The sequence below is a fragment of the Gadus chalcogrammus genome, chromosome 5 (assembly GCF_026213295.1).
Source record: "Gadus chalcogrammus isolate NIFS_2021 chromosome 5, NIFS_Gcha_1.0, whole genome shotgun sequence".
NCBI classification, from domain to species: domain Eukaryota; kingdom Metazoa; phylum Chordata; class Actinopteri; order Gadiformes; family Gadidae; genus Gadus; species Gadus chalcogrammus.
In genome coordinates, this window is record NC_079416.1 from 10,697,934 (window position 1) to 10,706,295 (window position 8,362).

At 42.3% G+C, this 8,362-nt stretch overlaps 1 long non-coding RNA gene across 1 annotated transcript; it reads left to right on the forward strand.

Moving 5' to 3' along the window:
- The first annotated feature begins 2,728 nt into the window (after positions 1-2,728).
- On the forward strand, positions 2,729-7,411 carry LOC130383141 (uncharacterized). The gene is made up of 4 exons (XR_008895703.1): positions 2,729-2,827; positions 2,965-2,997; positions 3,158-3,319; positions 4,153-7,411. It is a non-coding gene; the product is annotated as an uncharacterized LOC130383141 (long non-coding RNA).
- Positions 7,412-8,362: the final 951 nt, after the last annotated feature.

The window sequence follows — 8,362 nt, forward strand, 5'->3', positions numbered from 1 at the left end:
TACCTCCGTCCTGAGGGTAGATGTGTAAGCAGTCCATGCTGACTGCGGTCAAGCCAGCCGACTCAGTTTTTTGCCGTACCTGTATATACTAGCCATTACGGTAATAGCGTCTCAGAACTAGTTTCAAATAAAAGCATTCGTCGGGTACATCAAAGGAAGTGTACGGCCGTTGTGGTATTTACTTTCAAAATAAAAGCCCACCAAACATTCCAATATGAGACATATTACATATGATTTTGGATTCGATTTAAAAGAAAATGCCCCACCCTGTCATTTCTCTTCAGGGTTATAGTTCACGACCCCATGGGGTCAGGCAAGAAGTTTCAGAACATTCTGATGTGGAGTTTCAAAATAAAAGCCAACCAAAGTTTCCAATATGAGACATATTACATATGATTTTGGATTCAATTTAAAAGAAAATGCCCTGTTATTTCAGGCTCATTTCACTCCAGGGTTATAGTTCACGACCCCATGGGGTCAAGCAAAAGGTTTCAAAACATTCTGATGATTACATTCTCATATGTAATATGTCTCATATTGGAAACTTTGGTTGGCTTTTATTTTGAAACTCCACATTCTGAATCTTCTTGGGTGACCCTATGGGGTCGTGAACTATAACCATGAAGTGAAATGAGCCTGGAATAACAAGGCGTTTTCTTTTAAATTGATAATAAAGCTTTCCAAGTCAACATTGCATGTGATGATAATCTATAAATATTTTGTCATTTTATTTTGGGCCTGTGAGATTGATTTTCTACTGATTGGTCATTCCAGGCAAGTTTAGACTGTTGCTTCATGGGACGAGTTGGCTGGGCATTGGTTCTATAGAAAATTGGTAGTTAATGGTAGTTAATTCTTTATTTCTCATTGCATATGCTTACAATGCAGCCATCTAAACAAAATTCCATAAAAACATTACAGCATATTCATTGTTTTGGATCATTTATTTAATATTTAAGGAAGGGAGCAATGCTTTAAAATGTTAAATTCCAGGCCGGAGGGAGAGTTCAGCATATTGTGGCTGAATTTCAGAGTTGTCCTGAACACAGCAAGAGTAGAGCTGGGTAGTTTGAACACCTTTGCTATAACTATAAACACCTGGACTGGTTACCTTTAATTTCCTAATGCTTTATCTTGTTATGGACATATGTGGGTCAGATGAGGCTTCTGGGTGTTTAATAAGAAGAAATGGAAGGGGATGTTTTAGTATGCTGTCTCATCAATTGAGCACTTTGAAACACTTTTAAGTTGAATAAGCCCACACTGGCAATTTGTTTAGTTTGACAACCCATAGGTTAGTTGAATGAAAGTTATTTTGGTTACATTACAACACCCAGCTCCGCTATAGCCGCCCAGAGCCGTCACCAAGTAAGTGTGAATAGGACAGTCCATCCGCTGGCCTTTGGCATAGAACTTCTTCTGCAGTTTCCCCAAAGCCTCCAGGAATCCTTTCAATGGCCCCTGGGAAAAGCAGGGAAAGAGTTGGCATCTGAAACCATAATACTGGGATCATTGTATTTGTTGTACAGAGATACATTTTGGAAAAGCTAAAAAAGGTTTTATTTAAAACTAGCCCTTTAAGTGAACCATCTTAACGTTATACCTTTACCTTTACCTTCCCTAACCTACTACCTACTCGGAACTGATTTTTATTTAAGATATGTAAACGCAATCTGGCAATGCTTTGTTTATCGAGAAACGAAAGCTATATGATGAATGACCGCCTGGTGGCATCAGAGTAGAGCACTTTGCTCTGCTTTCTAGTGAAACAAGGAGTAACCCCTGACTGCAGCCCGCAGATCGAGGAGGAGCTAAATGTGGGCGGGGTTAAACGTTTAACCCCGCCCAAATTTAAGGAAAATTCCGCGCAGCATCATGGACTCACGCCCCGTGCCCACTACCTCCGTCAGTTGTCCGTTGCCCATTGACTTTGAATGGGGACGGTCGCGCAATGCATTGTGGATCCGTCCGTTGACTTGGAGCGTTCGCCACCGTCAGAAAGTTGAAAAATGTTCAACTTTTTCGGCAGCGACGGTTCCGTCATCCAATCAGATCGCGTATGCAAATTTAAGCACTGTGACGCGACTCGGGCTCTGACGATACTGGAAAGGGGGAAAGCGGGTCTTCTTGCCTCGCAACAAGCAGGAAGAAGCGGGAAGAACCCGGCGAAGCGATTTGATTGGCTGACGGTTGCCTCTGCAAAGACTACTCCCCCATCCGTCAGCCACGCCTTCCCACGTCCGTTGACTGACGGTGCAGTGGGCACGAGGCGTCAGAGAGAAATACGTTCTCCCGCTTTCTGCAGAACTCAAGTGCCCCTGACTTCAGCCCGCAGATCGAGGAGGAGCTAAATGTGGGTGGGTCTAAACGTTTAACCCATGGTTTTACCCTCTCAGGCGCCATCTGGTGGCGGAGATCCGGCAGCACATTCTCAAACATCAATACAGCACAGCACAGCACACAGCACGATGACTTACTGTTCGTGTATAATGTACACGAACAGAGAGCGGCAACTTACCTCTAGGCAGAAAAGCGCGCAGTATCATGGACTCAGACGGAAATACGTTCTCCCGCTTTCTGCAGAAAGCGGGAGAACGTATTTCCGTCTGAGTCCATGATGCTGCGCGGAATTTTCCTTAAATGTGGGCGGGGTTAAACGTTTAACCCCGCCCACATTTAGCTCCTCCTCGATCTGCGGGCTGCAGTCAGGGGCACTTGGAGTCAAGGCGTTCATTGGATAAACTTTCGTTTCCCCACCGACTTACCCAAATAAAAGGCAAACGGAGAACGAATCCGAGGCATCTCTCACTCTGCATCATGGATTACCGTAAGTAGCTTGCCCTTAACATTGTTTCAAAGTTAACAAGTGTTTAAGTGTTTAGAATGCAATATGTTTGATAGACCTACACTATATTGCCTACACGATATACGCATCCAAAATGCTTATTTTTCTCTTTCTTTTAGTATGCGCTGCAGTCGTTGGTACAGTAGGTGCTGGTAAGCGATCTCTGAAAGTTGTTGCGGTGTGAAACCTGTAAAATAATTTGGTTGCAAGTCGCTAAATTAGGTTGGATATATCCAATATTATGATTTCTAATTCCATAGCCACATTATGATCATGTTGCTCAGTGTGTTGTTTCTGCTAATCTGTTACGAGGTGCTGCCGTGTTCGCTGCACCTTTCGTTCTGGGTGCCGCTGGATTCACCGCGGCAGGAATCACCGCTGGGTCAATGGCTGCAGGCATGATGTCAGCAGCTGCCGTAGCGAACGGAGGGGCGGTGGCAGCGGGCACCACAGTGGCCGTGTTGCAGGCAGCAGGTAGGCCGATAATATGCAGCGGCTCAAAACGAACCCACCCACACATATTTTCATTTACCTATGGGGTCTATAAAAGGGAGTTCACGCAAACAACTTTACATAGGATATTTATTTCCTTCTTAAGTTACCAAAAAACAACCAGTAACATTAAAGAATGAACGTGGGTCATCAGAAGTGAAGCAGTGTGGGTGTGTGGAGTATATGGTGCATGCATGTTGAGCCAGGGCGATTCTAGGGAGTGTGGGGGCCTATAGGCAGAGGATTGTTGAGGGGGGGGGGGGGGGGGGGGGGTGGAGCGATTGTTGAGGGGGGGGGGGGGGGTATGGAGCGATTTTTATTTATTTTTTTGGCTCTAGGGGGGGCCCCCTAGTAGTGGCCCGAGGCCCCAAGCAATTGCGGGGCCCCAGGCAATTGCCTGGTATGCCTAATGGGATGCAGCGCCTCTGTGTTGAGGTGAGGTCTAACCAGCAGCTCTGACTCAAGATAACCTGGCACAAAGAGTAGCACCAACCAACCGTGTGGAGAGAGAATGACAAAGCAGCAGACTTTAAATTCTTTAGCACGGGTGCCCCATAGCACCAGGCTATCCTGGCTCTTTCTGCCCATTGGGCATACAGTTAGGTCATTAGGTCAGACCGCAGGCAGAGAGGTACTACTACAGATCATCACAACCCCAAACCATTCAACACAATGCAGGATCTTTTTGATAATAGCTCAGATTTTGTCTGTACATTTGTTTCTTTTTTTGGGCGGGACTATAGAATATAATAATAAGCAAGGCAAACAAGTTGTTTTTTGGTGTCCCTTCATAATTATGTCTCTCTTGGTTGTAGGTGCGGCTGGTCTGGGGGCAGTGGCTACTGCTGCAACTGCTGGTGGAGGAGCAGCAGCTGCACTGGCTCTGAAAGAGGCTCTAAAATCCGCTGCAACTTAATGCTCCCCTCTTGTCAGGCAGATTTCTTAATTAGGTTTTAGTTATTTGCAATGGGCTTCACAACAGAATTTTTGGCTGCATTGTGTAGCCTACTATTAATTCTTCAAGTTTCCCCATTTGCCTTAAAAATCCTTGATAACAGAATGGGGCGATAACCACCATCTTAAGAATTTGACCTTGTGAAACATAATTCTGATTTCTTTATGCTAACTAAATCTGAACTAAATCCCATTAAAAAAGGAATGTGCAGATACATTATGGCTCATTTGTTCAGTATTTAAAGGAGCATTTCACCGGTGGAGGCATGAATATGTATTGAAATTGGGTCCTATATGTAGTCGAATAATAAAATAAAATTCTAATTTGGTGCCGTCTTGACCTAGCCTGGTTCTACCAGACTCTCGTACTTCACTTAATTTCATTTCATTTGTACAGAGAGTCTGGACAAACGTTAACTCACTTGAAGGCGGGTGTCTGTTGAAGTTTAAAATGATTGGATCTGCCCAGTGCCACTCTGGATCTGCCATAACCAATCGCTAACGTTTGGTTGTGACGTATGTCATGCGCCGGGAATCACGCGCAGGTTGTACACAAACCAAACACCTTGCGCGTCTGCACGAAAATGTCCGTCAACGACAGGTGCAGGTTTTGTTCGTCGAATTTAATTTATCAGGGAAAAATTGCACATTGTAAATCAACTACCGACCTACAACAACAACTCAAACTGGCGTACGACTTTATCGTCATTGTTTTTTAGACAAGCCCTCTGTTCGCTGATTGGCGGCCGCTGTGGCGGCACCAGAAAACCAAATTACATACAGCAGGTCCAGACCTAGTACTGAAGGGAAATTCAAATTGAGCGGAAGTACTTAGGCGGGCGGAGCCAGGCTAGTCTTGACCCAGAAAAGGCAGAAAGTGACTTTGGCGCTTGTAGATTGAAGACAACTACTCCCCCCATGCCCCACGATGCACAGCTTCGCTGGCCACTCCCGCTGATCTAGATCTCCGCCTATCGGACGCCTCGCTGTTCCATCTACCAAGCTGATACCGCAAGACTGCTTGAAAATCATTTCACACAACATTTCTAGTGAAGAATATTAGCTGGTGAACTCAGTGAATTACCGTCTTTTCCGCACTATAAGGCGCACTTAAAAGCTTTTAATGTATAATCCGGAGCGCCTTATATATGGAGAAGGGTCCAGCTGCAGGCTTGGGCGTTTCCGTCATGACACAAGAACGCCCATTAGGCGTTCCTGGTAGCTTTTCATCGACCAATCACGAGGTGTTTCGAAAGACATACTGGGTTTCGCAAGGCATACTGCGAAGCACAGTCGCAAAGCATACTATGCTTTCCTTCCTCAATGGCAATTTTACCTCCCTCGTTAGATTTAGCAATCATGGAGCCCCCACTTGGCTAACGTTAGTTATATGCTACCCGTACTTGAAACTGCTGTTTGAGAAAATCTAACTAGCGAATGTTCCGGAAGTTGACAGCCGTGCGAAGAAGAAGGGGTTCGGTGTTGACGGTGAAAGTTAGGCCGGTTTATAGCAGAGTTTCCGTTGTCGGTTATTACCGGTCATTGGCCGGAAAAAAAAATGAGGAGGACCGACAATTCTAAATGTCCCCGGTCGGCGACTGGTCATTAAGGGCAAGTCACTACTCTCACAAGAAGAAAAGAAAAAGAAAATGAAAAAATATATATATATAAAAAATAGAATATATATATTTTTATATATATATATATATATTTAAAAAATAATCTCCCCAGAAAGTAGGCTACTATAAAATAATAAGTTCGGCGCTTTTATTTAATTTTTAGTCGACCCTGGCTTGCTTCTTCCGGCTGAGTTCGTCTGGAGGTGCAAGAGGGGCTCTAGCTCCACCAGCCCAATGCAATGTGTATTGGACTGGAAACATTTAAATGAGCATGCTCAGAGTGTTTCTCTGTTGAAGTGAACGGAGATTATTTTTCTTCCTGGTGGGGCTAGCCGCTAGCCCAATATGTCCATGGTGTGGACTTGGGACCGTTAAATATCCCAGGATGCATTTCGCATTTCACATTTCGCATTCCTGTTTTAAAATATCAGTCTGTAAGCTATAAAATAGGCTATATAGGAACATTTTAACCCTTTATGTTTCATTTAGGATATTTATTATACGACCCCTCATGTTTCATTTGATAAAAAACGACAGTGTTACCCCCTATGTTTTATTCGATACATTTCGACAGTGTTACCCCTTATGGATTTTTCATGACGACAGATAAAAAACGACAGTGTTACCCTTTACGTTTCATTTGATAAAAACGACAGTGTTACCCCTTATGTTTTTTTCCCATGATGACTGATGAAAAACAACAGTGTTACCCCTTATGGTTTTTTTCATGACGACCAAAGAAAAATGACAGTGTTACCCCTCATTCTTCATTTGATAAAAACAACAGTGTTACCCCTTATGTTTTTTCATGACGACCGATAAAAAACTACTATGTTACCCCTTATGTTTCATTTGATAAAAACGACAGTGTTACCCCCTATGTTTTATTTGATCAATATCAACAGGTTTACCCCTTATGTTTATTTCATAACGGCCGATAAAAAACGACAGTTACCCCTTATGTTCTTTTTCATGACGACCGATAAAAAACTACAGTGTAACCCCTTTTTTTTTTTTCATGATGACCGAGAAAAACAACAGTGTTACCCCCAATGTTTTTTTTCATGACGACCAATTAAAAACAACAGTGTTACCCCTTAAGTTTTTTTTCACGACCAATAAAAAAAGACATATTTGATTTGACAAAGACAACAGTGTTACCCTTTATGTTGTTTTTCATGAAGACCAATAAAAAACAACAGTGTTACCCCTTGTGGTTTTTTTCATGACGACCAAAGAAAAACAACAGTGTTAACCCCTGTTTTATTTGATGAATATCGACAGTGTTACCCCTTATGTTTATTTCATGACGGACGATAAAAAACTACAGTTACCCCTTATGTTTCATTTGATAAAAACGACAGTGTTACCCCTCATGTTTCATTTGATTAAAATGACAGTGCTACCCCTTGTGTTTTTTTCATGACGACCGATAAAAACAACAGTGTTACCCCTTGTGTTTTTTTTCATGACGACCAATAAAAAACAACAACGTTACCCCTTATGTTTTTTTTCATGGCGACCGATAAAAAACGACAGTGTTACCCCTTATGTTTTTTTTCATGATGACCGATAAAAAACGACAGTGATACCCCTTATGTTTTTTCATGACCGATAAAAAACGACAGTGTTACCCCTTATGTTTTTTTTCATGACGACCGATAAAAAACGACAGTGATACCCCTTATGTTTTGTTTCAAGACGACCAATAAAAAACAACAGTGTTACCCCTTATGTTTTTTCATGACGACCGATAAAAAACGACAGTGTTACCCCTTATGTTTTTTTTCATGACGACCGATAAAAAACGACAGTGTTACCCCTTATGTTTTTTTTCATGACGACCAAAGAAAAATGACAGTGTCACCCCTCATGTTTCATTTGATAAAAACAACAGTGTTACCCCTTTGTTTTTTTCATGACGACCAATAAAAAACTAGTGTTACCCCTTATGTTTCATTTGATAAAAACGACAGTGTTACCCCTCATGTTTCGCATGAAATAGAGATTAGAGTCTTCCAACAGAGGACATCAACCAGACTTGAACCCCGGTCTCCAGGGGGTTAGCTCACAGCTCTCTCCACTTCCCACTGAGATGTATAATTTAAACATGTCTGTGGTTATATATGAAAGTGCAATAGACATGATAGCTTTACATTTCAAATTAAAGATATTGTGTTTTCCACAGAAATTGAGCCGCAGTCGCCAGTGGGTTAGGCAGAGTACACTCCACTGCACCACTGAGACGATGAAAATTCACAATGATCAATCATCAATAATGAGGATACACATGACATTAAAATGTATGTGTGTTTTTCTATTATTTCCCTTATGTTTTTTTTCATGACGACCAATAAAATACGACAGTGTTACCCCTTATGTTTTTTTCATGACGACCGATAAAAACAACAACGTTACCCTTATGTTTTTTTTCATGACGACCGATAAAAAA